We start from the raw sequence: 23,889 nt of genomic DNA on the forward strand, positions 1-23,889 counted from the left end.
ATACCAAGGAATGGAATTGCTAATTGAAAGGATAGGTATATGTTTAATGTCATAAGAAATGTCCAAATGGTTTTCCACCAGCAGAGTATGAGAATTTTGGTTGCTCCAAAAGTCAGTATTTCAGGTTGTCAGATATTTTAGCTGTAACCATTCTGGTTTGTGTGAAGTGCTATCTCACTGTGGTTTGATTTTGTGTTTGCTTGCTGACTAATGATGCGCAGCACTTTTTCACATGCTTGTTTGCCTTTTGTGTATCTTCCTTAGGTTCTTTTGCGGGGTGTTGATTCATGTGTCATGCTCACTTAAATTTTTTTTTGGTTCTTTTATTGTTGTTATTAAATTGTAAGAGTTTTTTGTATATACTAGATTTAATCCTTTGCCAGATACAAGTGTTCTGAATATTTTCCCAGGACTTTTCACTTTTTTAACAGATGTTTTATATGAGCAGCTGTTTTAATATTAATGGAACCCAATTTATCTTTTTGTTCTTTTTGTTATTAATGCATTTTGTGTTCTACCTAAGAAACTTAAAAGGCTTGAGGAAATTCTCCAATAATTTCTTCTATAAGCTTTATGATTTTGGTGTGTTCTTTTAGATCTATGATCCATCTCAAATTAATTCTTTTGTATGAAATAAGATAGTGGTGTAGCAGTCAATGTTCACTTTTTCCGTATGAATGTCTGCTTGTTTTAGCATCATTTGGTGGGGAGATTTTTTTTTTAACATTTTTTATTGATTTATAATCATTCCACAATGTTGTGTCAAATTCCAGTGTTCAGCACAATTTCTCAGCCATTCATGGACACATACACACTCATCGTCACATCCTTCTCTCTGTGAGTCATCATAACATTTTGTGTATATTTCCCTGTGCTATACAGTGCAGTCTATTCTACAATTTTGAAATCCCAGTCTATCCCCCTCCACCCTCCACCCCCCCGGCAACCACAAGTCCGCATTCTCTGTCTGTGAGTCTATTTCTGTCCTTTATTTACGCTTTGTTTTTGTTTGTTTGTTTGTTTTTGTTTTTGTTTTTTAGATTCCACATATGAGCGATCTCATATGGTATTTTTCTTTCTCTTTCTGGCTTACTTCACTTAGAATGACATTCTCCAGGAGCATCCATGTTGCTGCAAATGGCATTATGTTGTCGGTTTTTATGGCTGAGTAGTATTCCATTGTATAAATATACCACATCTTCTTTATCCAGTCACCTGTTGATGGACATTTAGGCTGTTTCCATGTTTCGGCTATTGTAAATAGTGCTGCTATGAACAGTGGGGTGCAGGTGTCATCCTGAAGTAGGTTTCCTTCTGGATACAAGCCCAGGAGTGGGATTCCTGGGTCATATGGTAAGTCTATTCCTAGTCTTTTGAGGAATCTCCACACTGTTTTCCATAGTGGCTGCACCAAACTGCATTTGGTGGGGAGATTTTTATTCTCCATTAATTTGCACTTACTGTTTGTGTTGAAAGTCAATTAACTGAGTGTACATATTGAGTCTATTTCTCAACTATCTCTTTAGTTTCATTTGTTCATCCTTATACCAAGCTAAATTGTTTTCATTAATGTAGCTTATACTAAGTCTTGGAGTCAAGAAATGTAAATCTTCTAAATCTATCTTTGTTGAGATTATTTTAGACCATCTAGATACTTTCTATTTACATACGCAATTTAGTATCATCTTGTGAAATTCTGCAAAAAAAAATTGCCAAAATTTTTAGTGAGATTATACTGAATCCAAAGGACACTTTGGGATATTTGTCACCTTAGCAATATTAATCCTTGTAACTTATTAATATATGTTTCCATTTATTTAAATACTCTTTAATGTATCTTCAGCGAAGTTTTTGCAGTTTTCTGTGTATAGGTGTCACAGGTCAGACTCGGAGACAGATCAGCTTGCAGGAATTGTGTTGCAGTGCTCTCCTGGAATAAACACCTACCTATGGTGAAAGCCATGAGTGTGGGGTTAGTTAGAATTTGGTCTAAATGCAGTCACAGCAAAGGCTTCAGCTGATCTGATGGGAATATCAAAATCTGGGATAGACTTCAAAAGTCTTGAACTGGAGCAAAATGATTGGACTTTCCATGGCCCCATTTCCATCAGTTATTGGTTTTGGGTCACAGTGGGAGGATGTATAGCTTTAGATGAGGTGGTTCTCTTTAGCTGAGAGCAATTTGCAGAGACAACTCTGCAGATGTGAATCTGAGAGCTGTCTGCCAACAACACTTCCAACAGCTAGGAGAATAATTCCTTCAGTCTTAAAGGGCTGAGGTGCTGGGTTGTACAGGACTGCTTCCAGTATATTTCATCCTTTGTGCCACTTGGGTCCAGTTGATTCATAAAATTCCTGGGAACAGATCCGTCAGGACACTGGTGGGCCTCATTTCCCAGAGGAAGCATGTAAAATAAAGTTTAGTGGGATAAACTATGGCCTCTATCCCTGAAGTGAGCCTTTTGGCCACAACTGATACCCATTATCTCCATCCTCCACTAGCCATTCAAGATTCCTCTTACCTTTGGATAGCAACTGGAATCTTTTAGGAGGTTTACTTGGTAGCATAATAAGGAACCTTATATCTGATGATACTGAGAGCCTGGTCACCAAGCCATTCTTTGGGTGTGGCTGCTACACTCATTTGTTAATTGGTAAAATTGTGCAAAGGAGACGACAGAAATGTTCAGGTATGTCATCCGAGTGCCAAACCTATTCCTTTGTTGTGTAACAGCAGCTCTGTCTCCTGTTGATAATCAGGGACTTACCCCTTCAGATCAGGGACTCTTCTGTGTTTCAACTTGTTTCTTGACATGAGTTGAGAGTGGCCAGAGAATATTTCAGAGAGTTAAATATATTCAGACTGTTGTTGGCACCACTGGAGGAGTTAACCATTTGGATAAACAAGATCTCCAAAGACCTTTGCAGAATTCGGTGTTACAAGGACCAGGAGCATGGATTAAGAAAAGTGATGGTAAACAGGTAGATACTTTCATTTTCACATCTTGGTTTTTGGACCCATGACTTCTATAAATTGAAAGCACAGCACCATATATTGGTTATAAATTAAGCAGATATCTTGCATCCTTGAGGGTGGTACTCATTCTCACATAGTAACATATATGAGCTGGTGCCTCATTTGCAGCTTCAGTAAGGCATTCTATTGGAAGGTGGGTCTGGCAGCTTCTGGGAGGTGTTGTATGCATCAGGACCAGTGGATCCAATTGTTGTGTACCCACTGCCATACCTCTTGCTATAAAATGAGTCCCTTGGTTTCATGCAGTCTTTGTGATTATAGATAATACTCTGTAAATGCTTGGATGTTGGTGCTGGCTGAGGTCCTGTGAAGCAGAAAAGGCAAAGCTATACAGAATATGTCAGTTCCAGTCCAGATGAATCATTCAGGGTGAAGGGGGTCTAATGTTGTCAAATTGACACTATATAACTGTTTGGTCTTCTCCTGAAATGGTGACATACTGGGAGCTGAGCGTTGTTCCGTGTTTCTGGCAGGTTGGATATTATCTGTTAATTGGAATGTCTAGTCTACTTGCATTTAATACAGTTATGATTATTATTTGGTTTAAGTTTTCATCTTGTTATTTGTCTTCTGTGGTACCATTTGTTCTTTATTTCTTTTTTCCCTATTGTTTGTTATCAGGAGGTTCCTGCCTCATTAAATACACTGCCTTCTGTTGGATTATTCAGATACATTTAGGAACCCACTTTACCTCCTACATTATGTAATTAAATACACCTTCATCATTTATTTTTATTTTCAAAGTAAGTTACATTTTAAACTATCACTATCTGCCTCAAAGTAATATTCTATTACCTCATACAATCTAAGAATCTGATGACAATATTCTTTTCCTTACCTCTTTTCTATTTTTGTGCTATTATTTCATATCATTTATTTCTAAATATGTTATAAACCTCAAAACATATTTTTATTAATATTTATTTTAAACAGTCAACTGTGCTTTAAAAATTAGGAAAGTGTAACAGCATAAATGATGTTTAACCACATATTAATCATTTCTGCTCTTCATTCCATCAAATAAATTTGAGTTTCCATATGGTATCTGTTCCTTCAGAAGAACTTTCTTTAACATCAATGGAATTTTAAGTCTATTGGTGATAATTTCACTCATATTTGTTTAACAAATTTTTTTTTATTTTTGAGGGTTTTTTTGTGCAATGTATTGAATTCTATATTTACATACTCCTAAAAAATACCAGCATTTAAAAATATTCCATTGGTTCCCATCTGGGGACACTTTAATATAGTTTCCTATATTCAGTGATTTCTCTTGTTACATTTTTCTTGTATAAAATGTTTTTGACTTCACTGCCTTTATGACTTTTCAATTTATCTTTGAGCTTTAGCCATTTGACAGTGATATGCCTAAGTATGCTTTTCTTTGTGTTTATCCAAATTGTGTTTTTTCTTATGTTTTTGAATATGTGGGCTAATTTTTAAAAAATTTTATACATATTTACCTGTGCTTGATATTGACCTTTACATCACTGAGACTTGTTTTTGTTTTTTTTTTTGTTTGTCTGCTTGTTTTTTTACAGTATGTGCTTCAGTTTGCATGGTTTTTATGGCCTATTTTCAATTCACTGATAACTTTCTTCAACAGCACCCAATTTGTGATTTTTTAAAAAATTTCAGATGTATTGTTTAATTTTTAAAATATCTTTCTATAGTTGTCATTTTGCTAATAAGATTTTTCATATTTATTAAATCCATTTTGTCCTTTAAATCCTTTAACGTATTTATCAAAGCTATATAAATGTCCTGTCTCATAATTCTACTATCTGTGTCATCTCTGTGTCTGTGTCTATTGACTGTTTGTTCTTTTTTTCTCTGTTTATTCACATGTCTAGTATTTTTATTTGTATTCTGAATTTTATGAGTGTTACATTGCTCAAATTCAAATTATGTAGTCTCTTTTAAAGAATATTGTTTTGTTCTGGAAAGTGATTAGTTTACTCACTGATAAACTTGATCTTGTCAAGGATCAGGCAAATCTAGAAAAGCCGTACTCTAAAATGTTGATCTTCCTGAAGTCTGAAATGGAAGTCATTGGTTTTTTAGTAATGATTATCTACTATGACTGGTTAGAACTCCAGTATTCTCAGCACTGAGAAAACTCTAAAATTTTTGTTTGGCTTCCATTTAGATCTCTTTCAGATTCCACAATGTCACACCCTGTGTAAATGCAACTTAGATTTGTAGAAGAATCAAGAGATACCTTGTGTAGATTTCTGGATTTTTTTTTTTCTCTGTGTATGTCTCCCCTCCCCAGTATTCTGTTTCATAAATTTCAGCTACCTCAATAGCCCCAAATCCTTCTGATCTCTGTTTCTCTGCCCAGCAGTACTGTTGCTCTGTATTTATCTCCAGTTCTCTATGGCTCAGTTTAGAAACTGAGCCTCCAGATGGGAGGCTGAGGTAGGTATGGATTCCACCTGGCATGTGTTCCTTTTTTAAGGATCACAGCTCTGCACTATCTGTGAATGACAATACCATTTTATTTCTATTTATGGTAAGAGTAAGTCAACACCTGCTATTCTGTATTGACTATAATCACAATTTCTCTCCTTTCTCTGTAAAAACAAATAGTTACCTTTGCATTATTTTTAAAGCAGTTTCATACATTATCTCATCTTATTCTCAAAGAGTTATCAAATGAATTAGCACTAGTGATGATAATCAGGAAAGAAGGGAATTTTTAAGTTCCATATTTCTGATAAGGATAATAAGCTTCAAGGAGAGTAAGTAATTTTAGCCTAAACTATATGGATTAATGTCCAGTTTTCTAATTTTTATTTTGGTACTCTGTCCATTGAGAAATGCTCTCTCAAGGGAAAACAAAACTCTTTGCTCTTTATGTTTTCTGGGTTTATTATTTTTGTATTTTGTTTAAGCATATGCTTTCCTTTTACAAGTTATAATTTATCAGAAATATAGAGATGTTTTATCATGTTTTCCCTTAGGCTTTTCCTTTTCTGGTTTTGCTTCTTTCACACATTCTGAGACACTCATAGCCATTTATGTCTATTTTTATGGCTGACTGTATTAGAAAATTATATGAAAACATGAATGACCACTAGTTTTATTAGTGTAAAATTACAATTTTGATATGGATATTAAAAATACCAGCATAATTTCAGATATCTGTAATGTAATTATTATGTCCAGAGAAAGAAATTTCATACCTATTCTGATTGTAAACTTACCACAGTTGTAATTTAGTATTTATACCATATTTGACTTCAAGCCTCCTAAGGCAGGTAAAGGCTACCTGTCTTGTTTAACCACTGGTCCTCACTACAATATCTGGCTTATAATAGATGTTCATTAAATATTTATTGAAAGAATGAACCATACATGCTAATTAGTTTTTAATGGAAACTTTGCATTTCATTCTAAGGATTACAATTTAACAGGATTATGACAAATTGGATGAAATAAAGGGAAGAATGGCCTGGGTGAGGAAGGATATACAACTAATGGTTGAAATTGGAGATATTAAACTGAAAAGAGGTCCCTAAGAAGGAAAATAATGACTGCTTTAAAATATTTGAGGTTATCTTCTGTAAGTTAGGTGGTAGATTTTCTCTGTGTGCTTCACAGAAAATCACTAGGCCTAATGGGTGGTGTTTTGGAGAGGTAAATTTTCAACTCAGTGTAAGTAAGAATTCTCCAGATAAATGTATACACTTGGAATCAAGACCTTACAAATATAGGGGGACCCATGCTTTTTCTTGGTTCTAGAGACCGAATTTGTCAAGTTAGGGAACATAGAAGTAATTTCTGTATCATCTTGGAAAACAGATCAATTGAGCTTTCAATTTAACCCCTAATTAAATTTATAAAAATATGATTCCATCACTCAACAAATGTTTATTGAGCTCCTAGTATGTACAAACCTCCAGGATGTAATTTACACTATAAAGAGGGTTTATTTTCAAACTCACTTCACAAAGAATTCAAAAATTCTTTTCCCACCCCCTTATTTGGAATTGTGGCTTCCTTTGAGAGATACTTCTTCTAGAAGTGTTTGATGCAAGTAAGAACATGCATGCGCGCGCACACACACACACACACAAAGCCACAAATAGCAGAAAAAAAGGGACAAAGAAGGCTCAAAAACAGCTGTTGACCTGGCATGTTCTTTGCAGAGAATTAAAGTAATTATATTTTCAAAGGATTGTCACATTTCAGAAAATAAATTATTAGGGCAAAAGATAGTTGAAACAGAACTCCTGGAAAGCATAAAACACTTAGGTAAGGAAGGATTGCTTCTCTTGGCTTATGCTGAGAACAATCCACAAATCATATTTTGGATCAGTTTTCAAAATATAATCTTTCTAAAAGTTTTCTATCCCCTGGTATGCTTTGCAAACAATTTATGGGGGAATCAAATTGCCCCTTTAACTGCCAGTAACAAATATGCTGCATAATTTAATACGAAATTACCTATATGTTTGAAAATAATGACACTAGGAAATATGAACTTTCCCAGCCTCGCCAGCTGATGAGTATACATGAGGTCATATACATGCCTAAATTAATAAGAAAGCTAATTATCCTCATCTACTAATCATGCATGTATTTTGCTTCCTGCAAAGACTCTGGATTCATACATGCTGGTCTCCAAGGGTCCATCACATGTTCTAAGTAAGCACACATGTACAGAAATAACTGGACAATGCCAAAACTGCTCTGCATGGCATAGTTGTTCCTTGCTGCTGTGGCCACTGTCCAAGCCTGGGGGTCCTCAGATGTACAATGCTCTGCCTCTTCTCCTTGCCCCTGCTTTAGGCAGCACAGCTTATCCCCTGATGACTGCTCCAGTTCCACCAGTCATAGAGCATATACTTGCCGCTCTCCGGGTGTGGTGGGAACGTTCGCTGCTATGTGCTAGCAGATCCAGAATCTCCCATCCGATGGCTGCCTCCCCTCTGCCAGCAAAGCAGACCCTGTCATTCTTCTTGATGTAGCAGGCACTGGCATGACTTATTTTCCACTTTAGAGTGTGGTCGTTGGTTTTGTTGCTCTGCTAGGAGGAGACATTCTCTTTTAGTGGTTTGGGGTCCCAAGGGATCCCCAAAACTGTGTGGCAATTATAGAGGAGATTATAGAAAAAAGCTCTCTCTCTTTTGTGAAGTTCAAACACAGTGTTTCTTGGGCACCGGTGTGTGACAGAGTTCAGCAAATCTAGCCTTTTAGTACGCTTTTAGGCTTCCCTTTCCGTAACATGTGAATTTGCATGCAAGGGCTGGGGCCAGCATCAGATTTTTACAAAAGCTGTCACACTGTACTCAGAATCTCTATTCCCTGCTGATAATGGAGGTCTTATAACTAGCTCAAGTCGTAGTTCCAGGATCCATGATTCCCCAGGAATAGATTTTCCCTAGGAGTATTCTCACTCCCCATTAAATTGATGCTGTTTTGTTTTGTCCTGTTTGTAATCCCCCAAATGGTCAGTTACGTCTGAATGTCCAGGAGTAAACACAATATAGATGTACATGGTAAGGCAGGACACAGGACACAGTAACATGCTTGGAAGAATCTCTGAAGTTTGGAAAACATTGCTAGAGTACTTGATTTTCCTGGTGCACATTTCAGAAATAATCTGTAAAGCATAAATAAAGCTCAAAGGAGCGATAGATTTCACATTGGAAAAGTGGAAAAGTCAAACAATCAGGACTCACTCTATAAAAGTAACCATACACTGACGTTACATTTTTTTCATCCTTCTAGACTATCTGCAGTGTTTCCTCATTACTTTCTAAAGCAAGTACTAATTGGGTGAAGAAACAGCTGTTTCCTATTCTCTGTGACTCTTGTAATACGCTCACTGTTTGGGAAGATAATCTTGGACCCACTGACTCTCTATACCACGTGTGAATCATGGCGCTAGGTCGGAATCTGATCTTCCACCAAATGATTTTCCTACGTAAAATTCGGACACACTGAATCTTGATAACACCCTTTTTAAAATAAAACTTGTATTCATTATTGGGAGATTTTATGAGTGAAATTAAAGTTTGGATCCATCCAGTCTCTCTCTCTCAGTCCTCTGGAACATAAATGACTGTGATGAGCAGAATCCTCATGCTAACTGGCAAGGCACGAACGAGGTGAGTAGAAACAAAAACTTTTGTTATGAGAAGCCACTGAGATTGAGGTGTGCTTGTTAGTGCACAACCTAGCCTCTGCTGATTAGTATGCTCATTAATGTAAATTAAAAAGCTAGTTTCTTGGCGTATGATCCCATTTAAATTACAATCATTTATTGAAATTCTCTGTGCATAAGGAATAGCACTAGGTATTTATCTGGGATGCAGATATAAAAATTAGCAAGACTCCTTGCTCTCTTTAAGAATTTATTCCCATGAGAGGTTCATCCTTAATAGTAGGTCACAGGTCATGTTATGCCGGGCAATTGGATTCTGTATGATTGTGAAATCAGCATAAAAATTATCAAGAGGCAGAGTATTCTCTCGTGTGTGTGTGTGTGTGTGTGTGTGTGTGTGTGTGTGTGTGTGTGTTAGGGAAGGAGGTGGTTTTTTTCTAGAAATCAACTCCCAAAGTACAAAGTATAGGAAATACAAAACCAAATGGTCCAATATCCAAGGTGCTGAAACCAAAGCAACAAAGTAGGAAGTAGCAGAGGACACTACTAAGTGTTGGATATCTCCCTGGGCAACATGATGCCAGTAAAGAATCCCCAGGGCAAGGGGAAGGCTGAGGATACATAGATGAGACTCTCAGTTGCTTCAACTTGCAATATTGAGGTTCAGTGAAAATGTAAGTGTAAAAAGAGATCTGAGGTGGGGACCAGAGATCCAGAAAAAAGGACAGTTCTAGCATCTTCCATAGACAGGTGAGTGTTCCATAGGGAAGCTGCAGCCCAAACTCACAGAAGCAGTACTCCAGGCAAAGAGAGATCACAGGCCCATGTGGAGACTGGGCATCCAGTCAGATCCCTACAATATGTGACATTAATATGAAAAATGGAGGTTCTGTCTTGGTACTACCACTTCTTTGTTATGCATGTTACATAGCGTCTATGTGCTTTAATGCCTTAACATGTACAATAAGAAGAACTTAATTTCTCCTTCCTCATAATTGTATATGAGCAATAAGTGAATAACCCTATACATTTTATGATAGTGTCTGGCAGATAATATATGCTTCACACATGAAAAGATACTCAACATCACTAATCATCAGGGAAATGCAAATTGAGCCACAATGAGAAATCACCATATACCTGTCAGAATGGCTTGTCATCAAAAAGACAAGAAATAACAAGAGTTTGCGAGGATGTGGAGAAAAGGGAACCCTCCTACACTGTTTGGGGATTGTATATTGGTACAGCCACTTTGGAAAACAATATGAGGGTTCCTCAAAAAATTAAAACTAGAACTAACAGATGATCCAGCAACCCCATTCCTGGGTATATATTCGAAAGAAAACGAAAACACTAATTTGAAATCATACTATGCACACTAATGTTCATAGCAGCACTATTTACAATAGCCAAGATATACAAGCAGCCTGAATGTCCATCTGACAGATGACTGGATAAAGATGTGGTGTGTGTATATATGTATATACACATACATACACACCCGCACACACACACACACACACACACACACACACAAATAAAATATTTCTCGGCCATAAAAAAGAATGACATTTTGCTATTTGCAACAACATGGATGGACCTGGAGGGTATTATGCTTAGTTAAATAAGTCAGACAGAGAAAACCAAGTAGTGTATATTTTCACTTATATGTGGAATCTAAAAAATAAAACAAATTAGTGAATATATCAAAGCCCAAACAGACTCACAGATACAGAGAACAAACTATTGGTTATCAGAAGGGAGAGGGTTGGGGGAAGGAGAAAAATAGGTAAAGGAGATTAAAAGGTACAAACCATTAGGTATAAAATAAATTAGATACAAGGTTGTAATGTACAGCACAAGGAATATAGCCAATATTTTATAATAATCTTATATGATATAATCTATAATATACTGAATCACTCATAATTAGCAAAAATAAACTATCATTTTTTATTATGGCTATCATTACGTGATTATCCTTTCCCTGGAGTTTCATGCAGTGAGTGTACTGGTTAATGAAATTTGGGTGATTCCATTAAAAATAAACATGTAAAATAACACTGAAGCTTGGCTGGCTTATTGGAACCAACATGCAATGTTAAGCCTAGTAACTAAATAATTATTTTTTCTTTATTTGCTTTGGTGTCTAGTTTTATTATTTTGGTTATATGAAAGTATAATTTTGACTTTCATAAGAGGACTTTAGCAATTCTCTCTAAAGGGAAAAGAAAAGCTTTTGGTGATGCCATTACCAACAGTTGCTTTTTCTGATTTTTATTCCTTCCTTTATAATCCATAATGCTTTTTTTTAATTCATTCAGTGCAATTTGGTTAAAATTCTTTTTCCTTCTTCCCTCTTGCTCCCAAAAATGCCTTTGCTATTAAACTCATTTTGTAAATGTGGTATATTGGTATGAGTTTCCTTCACAGTTTTTATGATGCTGACACCAGCAAAAGCTAAGAGGAGATTGAAACTCTTGGGGCTTTATGTGATTTTGATGATAGATATTTTTAAGGCTCTCTTTTCTGCTGTCTGAATTTGAGCAGTGTAGCATTCCCCACCCCACCCCCAATGTATAAAATAACTTTCCTGCAATGTTAAGGAAAGAAGCAGTGATTAGAAAGATTAAGCAGACACCCTGGGTCTAAGATAGAAAGGCCTAAGGAAAACAAAATGCACAACTTAGATTTAGCAAGGATATTTCAGGGCTCTTGAATGTTTTTGTCAATGATTATTTGGATAATAAATACTTTATCTTCTCTTATAACAAAGCCAGGTCAGCTTCTGAGTTAGATACTGTGGTAAACAATGAAGAATTTTTAAACATTTTTTGCTTTCTTAAGGATTGTAAAAAGGAAAATGACATATACATCTTTGCATATATTTAGTCTGAAGCCATACTACAGAAGGCTAGTATTTGGAGTAATAAGGGATTCCTAGAAAAGGAAGAAGACCAGGAGAGAATTATGGTGAAGAGGTAGAGGCTAACTAATTTGTGCAATAAGGAAAACACTAATATTTAGCAATGACACTCATATTTTCAAAACTGTATTCCTCTTATGCCTATCCTCTCTCTTCTTTCTGAATATTAGTCATGTACATTTGTTCATGTGCTGATTTAAAATTCTTTCATTTATTTACAAGAATTCCCCACCCCTCCCCCACCTTTTCCCTACCCACCCAGTCCACTCGGATGTATTGCATGCCTGTGAATTATACCCCAAGTGTGACAGACGATGACTATTTAGAGGATGCCAAGTAGCGGTTGCCCTAGCAACAATAACCAGGGGATGCTTCTCAGAACTTCTGCCTGCTCTCTTCCTCCATCATTTTCCCTGTTATGAGAGTTAGACAACATGGTTACCGGAATTGGTTGAAGCTGCTTCCTACTCCCCGACCCAGCATAGTGAAAGAGAGAAAACTTAGAAATGTCTGCTTTTTACTTACTGTCGAGGGAAATTCAGCATGTCTATGCCATCAAGACTGAAAAGAGGGGCACTCTTAGGGAGAAAAGAGCTGGGTGCTCTCATACTAATAAATGCTCGATGGTGGGAGAATTGATTGTCAGAACTGCTACTGCGAACCACTTGTGAGGAATGAAAAAAACCATTGTTGAATTTCCACACGTGGGCTAAAAGAACAGTATGTAAATTGGATTGCAAGATGCTATGTTCTGTGAGTGGAAATTTCTCGTTTGTTCTGAATCTGATATAGCAGATTTAATTTTACTTTCTTTGTCAAATGAAGAAAATCTAAAAAAAAAAATGGGAGTGTAATCTAGACAGCAAGATGGAAAACTTTTTTCAATTACCTATGACTTTATTGATATTTACATCTCCTCTCCTAAATAAATATTCAGGTTAAAGCAGACAATGAAGTTTAAGGGAAATTCTGTTTGCTAAGAAAAGCAGAGTGGATTTCTGTGAAGCAAAAGGAGCTTAAGCTTCAGGGTCTCCCACTTGCAAAGGCCCCTTTGAAGGCCCTGTATCTCAATTTGCATTTGTATGTATATTACTTTTATTCTTAAAAAGCCACTCCCTGATTGTATACACTTTAAGATACATAAATTCTGCATCCACTCCTCAAGAGAGAGGGAAATAGAAGTGATTTATTTGTATCATTTTTTTATGACATTCAGATTTCTAGTCTTGTATTTCTGTTTTGAGTACTCATTTCTGTTTTTCCCTTTTTCCCTCTTGCTTTGGGGATATTATAGAGCTTTCATGGATCTCAAGTTTGCTTATGTTTAAGCAACAATAACAAAAATATGTAGTTTGTATGCATCACTGTCCTTTCAAAATCATTTAATAAAACTATGAGTAGAAAATGAAGTGGTCACTAATAGAAGATAAACAGAACACATTGAATTATTTTAAAATAGTTAATTTATCTGCAAACTGTGTTATTGGGAATGTATTCTATGTTTTTGGGGGGGAAACATTAGATTTCTGACTGGGAGTTTTTGTATAATCTTAAGAATAAATATAATTAAATAAAGGCTTAAAGCAGATTTCCTTGGAATTTCTTTTCCATATATTTGAATGAATAGTTTTTATCACGTATATGCCAGTAATATTTGAAGAGTCTGTCCCTCAATACCTTAGGGATTTACTTAAATAAACAGCATTTTATAAACAATACAGTAGAAACTTTCAGTAATTATTTAAACCCAGTAGTTTATGGTAACTCTGGAAGAATTTTGAAAGGTATAGTGAGACTGTAAAGTCCTTGTTCTACTAATTACATTTATCACCATTTACCTTTGATGGAAATATCCAGTTCCTCTTTGAGATAGATGTATTCTCTGAAAGGCCTTTGTTTTAATTTTATATCCCAAGAGCACAGCACCTTGAATCTAATAGAGTCTACCATGTATTATTTTAATTGGACTTGCTATAATCAATACGTTTCTCAAGAACTTTATTCTTGGACCCTGTAGCTTATAGGCTAGTAATATGAATTGCACAGTCGAGACACTATGAGGAATTTTCATTTTTCTAAAAACATTTACATATTTAAAAACACAATGTATTTGCATAATTCAAAATTTACAAGATACAAAAGGAAATATGTTTATAGGAAAAACTCTCCCTCCCATTCCACTCTCAGAGCTATTTTGGGCATATACAAACAAAAATATACACCCTTTTTTTTAGCATAGCATGTAAACTGTATGGTCTTAATTATTTTCACTTAATACTCTTATAGATTGGCCAGTATCTGCAAGCAAACAAAAAACTGTGTTCTCCTTCTGTTTTATGGCTATATTGCATTCTAATTTATATATGTAGTATAACTTATTAAACTGCTATTTCATTGATGGATGATTAGATATTTTCCAATCTTGTTACTAAAAACACATTACAATAAATAACTTTGTACGTGACACCATTTTGCACAAATGAGGAAGTATGTATAGCCCATAGTGCTATTTCTGAAATGAGGGTCAAAAGTTATGTTTTTTTTCTATATTGATAAATATTGCCCAATTACTTTCCATACAAGATGGATTGATTGACATTCATGATCAAAATACCCTTTTTTTCACTCTTACCTATAGAATGTGCTATCACACTTTTCAGTCTTTATCAATAAGGTGGGTAAAAAACACTATCACTGTAGCTTTAATTTATTTTTTTTACTTTTTGAGTTTAGAATTTCTTTTCATATGTTTAAGAACATTCAAATTTCTTTTCGCTTTATCATAACCTTGTTTTTATCTTCTTCTTTGCATTCAATACAATGTGTAGGTTATTTTATTCATTTATGTGTGTCTTTGGTCATCATTTGTCTCTTCAGTTGTTGTATAGGCTTCTTGAAGGTCAATATTTGGCTTTCTTGTTCATCATTGACTCGTCGGTTCCCAGCATAACACCTTCCTTAGCAGACATTCAGTAAATATTTGTTGAACAAAAGATTTAAGGGCGTAACATGAGGCCACCAGGAGGTCTTTAGGGGGCCGCCACAGAGCTCTGCACTTGCTTCTGTGCCCAGTTACTTCTGAGTCTCCTAAAGCAAGTGTATCCTTTACTATTTTTTGAAAGCTTGCTGAGCTATTTGAGATGGAAGTTAAAAGCACAGCTCTTAGAGAGACTTGTGCTTCCTTGTGGATTCTCCAGAATATCTAAATTGCAATCATGGTTTAGTTTTCCATAACGGAGAGGGCTCTCTATTGAAAATTCTGGGTTCACTTAATTTTCAATACTATCATAGAAAGGAAAACAAAGATGAATCTAGGAAACAGAGAAAGAATAAATACATTTCTTTATAGACCCCAGTGGGACCTATTGGGAACTGAAAAACTTTACTGTTAAATGGTACACAAATTTTGCTACACTGAACTTTATCACTGCCTAAGAATGTAGAGTTTTCAGGAATGTAATTATTTTAAAAATTAACTATCAATTAAAATATTGGATTCCAGTCATAAAATGGCTAATGATTTTAAACTCTTTCCACAGAAGTATGTACCCTGTACTGTGTGAATTCTTTCAGCAATTACAGATGCATAGGAATTGTTGAAATGTAAGGTAGTTTTATATTGTATTTGCATGAGTAACACCAAAAAATTGATAAATTGTACTGCATTTTTGAGCAGAATTCAACAAATAGTGTCTTGATTTTTTTCTCTCATTTGAATATTAAAGATTCCAGTGTAAAGAACAGGTAGTTTCAGGGTCTACCTAGTCTGCTAATCATATTAGATTCCTAGAAGCCTAGAAATAAGTCTTTGTTTTCCTCTGCAGTGCACTGGAGTTATAAATCTTAGTAAGACCCAAAGCTTACTCTGTAGGACATGTTTGAGCTGAGTGGGTTTAAAGGGCCTTATCAATTATATAAAAATCTGGCTTTATTTAGATCAGGGCCACACCTCTGAGATGTTGTCATGTTAACTAATTTTGGGGTTTGCAGTGGGGAAACCAAAGAAAAGAGGTTGGAGATCTCTGTAGTTGGGAGGGAAGGATATCTGACTCCAGCAGAAGGTAGAAGGGTCTTATAAAATGGCTTGGGCAGAAAAGAGCCAGCGTAGGGAATATATTTCAGGGGACATGTTACTTTATAACCAATTTTAAGTTTATTTTTCTGCAGTGTAAATCTTGATGCAATCCTTAAGGCTTCTGTTCAATTTGTTAAACCAGCACAATCTCAAGTAAATTGTTGTAGGGAAGCCAAAGTACATATCCATGGGTATAGATCCAAGTCTTGGGATGAACCTGAATGGGCAGAATGGGCTCAGCAAAGAGATCCAAAAATGGGATGGACAGAGGCAATAGCTGAAGAACTCTGGCCGTGTAGTCAAAACTGAGTGGTGACAAGTGAGAGTCTAGGATGTATAAGTGCATCCATGTTGTGGGGGCCTCAACAGCTGAAATGGTGCATGGACTTCCTGTGTTCATGAGGGTGGGACTTGGATTATAGGTAAACGGTAACAAGTAAGCTCAGAAGACTGTGAAAATTAGGGGATATACAAATGGCTTAGAGAAATTACTTATGGATATTTGTTACAAATCTTCAGTGTAGTTCAGGAGTGGTTCTTGCCTCATATTTCAGCCCTTGCATTGTGCACTTCTAAACATTGATGGCTATACATTAGTGTACATTAGTATCTTCTCCCTGACAAGATTATAAACTCCTTGAAAATACGTTGATTAATTCATTTACATCATGTTTATCTCTCATAGTATCTAATTTGGTACTGAGCCAATATTGTGCTCAGAATGTATTTATTAAATGGAAACTTTATTGGACATTTTATATAGCCTATAGTCTCAAATGACTGTAATCACATAAAACGGGATCTTAAGTATGTTTTCTTTCTCTTTTCTTTTTGGAATGTGGATTTTTTTTTTTTTTCACTTTTGATGCATTTGCTTTTTCCCTTTCATTACCATATTCACTGCACTTTGAATATCATACGCTCCTTTAGTAACACCTGATTTTTAGGGTTCCTTGTAAAGAACAAGATAACTGAGCCAAATTCTTCTCTTATGCTAAAATAAAATCAACGGTTAATTCTCATCTCAAATGCATACTCATATTTCAGGCATAATTCATGAATGCTGAAGTCCATATGTCATGGGGCTGTCCAGCTATTTATACAAACATGAAGTACAAACATGTTTTGAAGCTCTGAGCAGACCTGTGACCAGCTGATACATCTAAAAAAAACCTTTTTTTTTTTCTCCAAAGGATCTTATTTTCCAAGTTTTATAAGTTTAACTTATATAAGTATTCTCAGTTATGTAAGTTAAACTTTCTTTTTATGACTATGAAAGCCTACAGATGAACAAGTGTCAGGACAGCAGTGAATAAATAACATACATCACACCCCTTTCTGGGTGGGAAGGACTGAGAAGAGGAGGAGAGGAAGAGGAAGCAATTGGTGCCCCAATCCCAGGTGCACAGTCCCCTCTCTTATGGCAGTGGCGAGTGTGGTGAGCAATCCTGTCTGCTCCAGCCCCTGAGTTAAGAAAACAAATCACCCACAGGATGGTGCTTTTCCAGTCTATTTCAGGAATAATACAAGTTCTTCCAGTCAGGCTGGCCATTTCTGGTGGCTACATCATGGTTTTGAATAGTGCATTCTCAGGATTGGTAGTTCAGAAAAGTTCTTCTCAATAAAATATTTAAAATGGGGGATGGGGTGGTGGAGTAGTTGTTTCCTCTGTTGCTCCTCCTGCTTATGCACGGCACGTTCCCAGAGACCGTGCAGCTGACGCACAGCAGACTTTTAGTTTTTGTTCAGGTCTGGTTTTGATCTGCAGTGTTCAGGGATGAGCAATTCCTTTCAAGTTATTTGCAAACCTTGTCAAAGCTTGATTGCAGCATGACATTGATGACAGACTGATTATTACTTGTCTCAGAAAGCAGTGTAAGAACATATTGGCTTTCATGCAAACATCCAGCTTGTCATTAGCGTACAGTGCAAATGGCAGCGGTTTTATACCGGGAGCACAGCAAAAAGAGGCGTCTCTTTCTATTGGTCCTAGAAGGATTTCAACAAAATTTTAAGGACAATCTTTGTGAAGTGAAATTCCTACAGTAAGACAAATATTCTAGCTTTGAAATGTCCTTGGTTATCTTGAGGGACGTTTATTCCAGTAGGCTAGACAGAAAAAATAAAGACATATAAAATAATATTAAAATATAAATAACTTTATTTTTCTAGTAAAGCAAATCTACTGAAGTTTAGAAGTGAATTCAGTTTCAAAGTTCTGCTTACTTAGGAACACTAAATGCTAGCTGAGTTTTGATAATTTCTTAGTATCTTGAGCCAGATCCACCCAGATGAATAAATTAGCTACTTGAGATGTGAATTAGATTTGCAAGAGGTACTTTCCCTTTTAAACCACAGGAACTCAATTGCATTAAAGAAGCATATGTATTGTGAAATCCTTTCCAGGGATTAAAACCTCTATAATTTCAATTATATTCAAGGGTCACAAAATTTACCTACATGTCTACTTGATACTTAGGAAAAAGTTACTGGTTGGCAACCAATGGTATCAATAATCAGAATCTTTTATTACCTCCTGATATATGTTCCTTTTGTTCTTTCTTGCTTTTCTAGGTAGAAAAGTTAGGGGATGATCCCCTTCAGCCACAGCTATATTCACAAAAGAAATAACCACCTCATTTTCTTTTAAAAATATTAACTCTGTTAAGGAGAGGATTTATTTAAAGTTAATTGGAACTTTTAATTAAAAATATATGTACATGGCAAAATTTAAATAAAATGCGTAAAAGGATATTTAATGAAACATAAACCTTTCTCTCCCTGCAGATTCCCAATATTTTATCCCAAGGAGCAATCACTGATACACATATACGTGTTTATTGTCGCCCATTTTTTACATAAATTGAAACAAAGCTTAACGTAGTATTATTATCTGTGTTTTATTCTCTTGGCAATATTGGAAGCTATGGAGATAGGACTTCAGGCAGTCCTGAATTTCTATCTTACTTAGGATGGTCAGAGCCCAGAGATGACAGGGATTGAAATTTGATTCATGTAAGTCTGATATATTTGCTCATGAATGTCCTTGAACTGGTCCATGTTAGCCCACAGACGTCTAAAAGAGGCAGAGGTAATTTAAAACTCTGACACATTTGAGTTTCAGTTTGTGGCAGTCAATTCTGAGCTACAAAGAATAAAGGACACTCCCTCCTCACCCTGAGCAGTACCTCAGTTGACCTTTCTATGATCCAAAATGATCACTACTGTCTTCAGGCAGCTCAATCACCAACATCCACAGAAGGGAAACTTGAAGGACAGGGGGCTTGTACTTCCAACATGGAGAGTGAGGCTGAACCTCTAGCTATGAGCAACTGGCTTAATGTAATTAAAATCTCACTTCTGATACCTGCATGAAAGACCTAATATACTCTGCCCATTGGCGTCTTATGAGTCACCTTCATCTCTGTAATAATTCAGATGCTATACTTCTAAACCAGTTTCTTCCCTAACCAAGAGTATAAGATAGAGGCTTCCAGTTCAGGGTGGTGTACTCAGTATAATATCTAACTCCTTATTTTTCTAAACCCCATTAAAATAAGAAAAAACTATTCAAAAATCATAAATATACTTATAGCTTGAAAATAATAAACTATAAGCCAGACTGGATTCTTTCTGAAATCAGAATTACATGGTTTTACATTGATGGAGGTGATGGTTAATTTTGTGTATCAAATTGGCTGAGCCATAGGGTGCCCAGATATTTGGTCAAACGTTATTCTAGGTATGTCTATGTTTTGGGGTGACTTTAACATTGAAATTGGTAAACTTTGAATAGAGTAAATTGCTCTCTATAACGTAAGTGAGCCTCATCCAATCAGCCTAAGTAGAACAAAAGACCAGCCTCCCGCAAGCAAGAGAGATGCTGCAGAAAGAGGATTTGGACTTGAACTGAAACATCACCTATGCTTGATTTCTGCCTGCTAGCCCACCCAAAAGATTTTGGACTTGCCAGTGTCCATGACTGCAGAAGCCAATTCCTTAGAATAAATGTCTTTATATATCTATATATCTATAACTATATGTAAATATATGTGTATACACACACACACACACACACACACACACTTATCCTATTGGTTCTGTTTCCTGGAGAACTTTGGCTAATAAAAATGGTCAAAGCAGAGTTAGCAGCTATCTTAAACACGCACAGTTTAAGTTATGCTTAAAGTAAGCTGGTTTTTTTTTTCCATTAAAGTTAAGAAAAGTTTTTAAGTATTGAGTTGGCAGATAGAGACTAAAAATGGACAATAATATCAAAGTTCAGACTTGGTAATCAAAATGATAGATTAAAAGTATGCTTACAGTCCAACTGACATAGTTAACTGTGTGTGTGTGTGTGTGATTGCTTATTTATCTGAGTATCCATCTACTATTTATTTATCATCTATATAAAAAGCTAACATTTGAGGGCTTACTGTGCTGGGTGCTGTATTTGATACATTACATAGATTATTCCATTTAATTCTCACAACTACCCTATAAAGTAGTACTATTATTATGTTTATTTAACATATGAAGATAAATTTTAATATAGTGAACTAAATATTTAACATAGTGAATAATTTTTTCAGGCTCACATAGCTTGTCTCGACTCAGGTTTCTGACACTAATGCCTAGAATTATTTGGTCAAAATTACACAGCCAGTAAATGAAGGAGCTAAAATTTGAACTGAGGCCATCAGAGATTGTGCTGTTAAATCACCATGCTCCATGAAGAATGTTACAAAAATTACATGGGGCCAGCATATCTTTGATAGCAAACCCTGATTAGGACATTATGATGAAAGAAAATTACAAGCCAAAATTTCCTATGCACTCTTTCGCAAAAAATCTTAGACAAAATATTAGCAAACTGAATCAATCTATCTATCTATCTATCTATCTATCTATCTATCTATCTATCTAACTACCTATCTATTTATCTATTATCTATTTATCTACCTATCTACCTAGCTATCTGGTAAATAATAACATAGTGTTGTCATTCAGAGGATTAAAAAGTTGATTTTTAATATTAAAAAATCAATCAGTGTAATTCACTACACTAACACCAAAAAGGAGAAAACAATGTGATCATCTAAATCCATTTAGAAAAAACATTCAATAAAATTCAATATCCATTGATGGCAAAAACTTAGCAAATTAGAAGTGGAATGGAATCTTATTAATCTAATAAAATATATCCAGAAAAGTGAACCTATTACATAGTAGCAAATATTGTTGTCTTTTCTCTACAGGTGGAAAACAATTGTCACCATTTTAAATTTTATTCAGCATTATACTGGAGGGCCTACCAAATGCAATAAGGCAAGAAAATAAGTGAAAGAGATAGAGATTGAAAATAAAGCTTTAAATTGTCATTATTCGAAGAAGTCATAACTATGTACTTAGAAAATCCAAAAGAATCTACAAAACATTAGAATTAATGTCAATTTTGTAACTCACTGGATATGTAATCAATATATAAAAATTAATTGCCTTTCTATAAATTAGCAGCAAATATTAAAAAAGAAATGGATAAATACCATTCATAATAACACAAAGAAAACCCTTAGATACTCATAAATAATTCCTATGAAATATATCCAAGTTCTCTACATTGTAAATAGCAAGACAATGTTGAGAAAAAAAGATTTAATCCAGTAAGTGGAGAGGTAGAACATGTTCTTACATTGGAAAACTCAATATTAAGATGTACGTTCTTCTGAAATTGATCTAGATACTCAATGTTATCTCAACCAATAACAGAAGGATATTTTATTTTTCTTTTTTCAGTGGGAGAGGGGTGACTGGCCTATTGATACTAAAATGTATGGAAATGCAGAGAGCCCAGAACAGCATAGCAATCTTTAAAAGAGAACAAACTGACTGAATACTAACAGAGATCAAGTCTTACTATAAAGATGTAATGATTAAAACAGTGTGGTGGTGTAAAAATAAACAAATAGACCAGGAGACGAAAATATGGTATCCAGAAACTGACCCATACATATGGTCACTTGACTTGTCACAAAGATGACACAGCAATTCTGTGTGGAAAAGATAGTTGTTTCGATAAAGGATTGAGTCAATTGGATATCTATTTGAAAAATAAATTTATCTGTACCCTTCCTCATACCATTCACAGAATTTAATTTGAAATGGATTTTAGTCATAAATGTAAAAGGCCGAATAAAAACAATTCCAGAAGAAATCATAGGAGAATACCTTTATTATGTTGTGGAAGAAGGATTTTTTAAATTGGACGAGATTATTAACTATAAAAGAAAAGATTAATAAATTGGACTTCTTTTAAATTAGTTAATTCTGTTCGTTAAAATATAGCATTGATAGTGTGGAAAGTCAAACTAACAAATGGGAGAAAATAATAATTTATTTTATATATACAAAATCAAACAATCCATATGCAAGATGGATAAAGAATGCCAATAAATCACTGAGAAAGAAAATTTTTAATTAGCAGAGTACTTGGTCACTTAAACAAGAGAGGATACGGAAGGATACCCAAATGATCAGTGAGCACATGAAAAGATAGTCAGAATCTTTAGTTATCAGCTAAATACAAATTTCAGCCACAATGAAATAACTTATCTCAAGCAGAATGACTAAAATTTTGAAAGACTGAAAATATCAAGTGTTAGTAAGGATAAGAATCAAATAGAATTCTCAATATTAATTAAGAATATTTTTAAGACTTAATTAAGAATTAATTGAGCTAATATTCCAATTGGTAATCACTTTGTTGGAAAATTGTTCAGTAGTATCTACCAAAGCTAAATATACACAAAACCAACTCTGTTGAGTTATATACACAATAGAAATAAATGCTTATGGCAACAAAAAGCATGTACAGTAATATTTTCTAGCTTTATTCATAGTGACCCGAGACAGGAAACAACCCAATTATCCATAAGCAGAAAAAGAAATAAATACATGATGGTTTATTTATGTAATGGAATATTTAGCATCCATGAGCACATAAGATTTTAGCACATAAAATTACAGTGAACACTGGTAATGCAGAAGGAAAGAAATTGCTTGATAGAAGTGAGAGAGTCAGCAGGAAGGGTTAGAAGGAATTGGAATTCTAATTTTTCATTTGCATAGCAGAGAGTAAATAGACATTTTCTAATATTGATGCATCAATAAAAGTGAGATGTAAGAATATTATTTAGAGTAATTACTAGAAAAGACTAAAAACAACTGATTAAGTGGGAATTGTAATCCTTTATTTCTTGTTTTTAAACAATAGGTATGTATTGTTTTGTAAGGAGCATTTTAAATTTGTAAAACGTATTTCCTGTTCGAGCTTACTGCATATGAATTAAAAGCTGCAGGACTCCGATTTCACTAATGTTGATGTAGATACAACAGGACAGCCATTAAAAATAAAGCAGAAGCCAAAACCTGTCCAAGTCAAGACTTCAAATAGGCCACAGCTGAAACTCTTCTCACCTACCAGCCTCAATAAAGACCATTCCCTGGAACCTTACACAAACAAGCATATGCATTAGTCAGTGCGTGAGATTCAGTGGAGAGGACTTGGCAGAAAGACAAAAAAGAGTCTCCAAACTTCTTTGGAAAGTGTTTTGCCACTTATCCTAAAGCTATAGCTCTGCCAACTGGAGTCAGTGGGCTATTATAAATTTATATATGCATTTAATCTGCCTGGAGAATTTTTTTACTTATATGGTACATCAACATTTCAAAACAAC

The 23,889-nt window shown here is 35.0% G+C and overlaps 1 long non-coding RNA gene across 1 annotated transcript in view; it reads left to right on the forward strand.

The window, feature by feature from the left end:
- LOC116662819 overlaps nt 1–9,163 on the forward strand; it is a 113,887-nt gene extending 104,724 nt beyond the window's left edge. Inside the window, exon 7 of the long non-coding RNA XR_004318915.1 lies at nt 8,777–9,163. This is a non-coding gene — a long non-coding RNA (uncharacterized LOC116662819). The remainder of the gene's footprint in view (nt 1–8,776) is intronic.
- Nucleotides 9,164–23,889: the final 14,726 nt, after the last annotated feature.

The sequence above is a fragment of the Camelus ferus genome, chromosome 1 (genome assembly GCF_009834535.1).
Source record: "Camelus ferus isolate YT-003-E chromosome 1, BCGSAC_Cfer_1.0, whole genome shotgun sequence".
Classification (NCBI taxonomy): Eukaryota; Metazoa; Chordata; class Mammalia; order Artiodactyla; family Camelidae; genus Camelus; species Camelus ferus.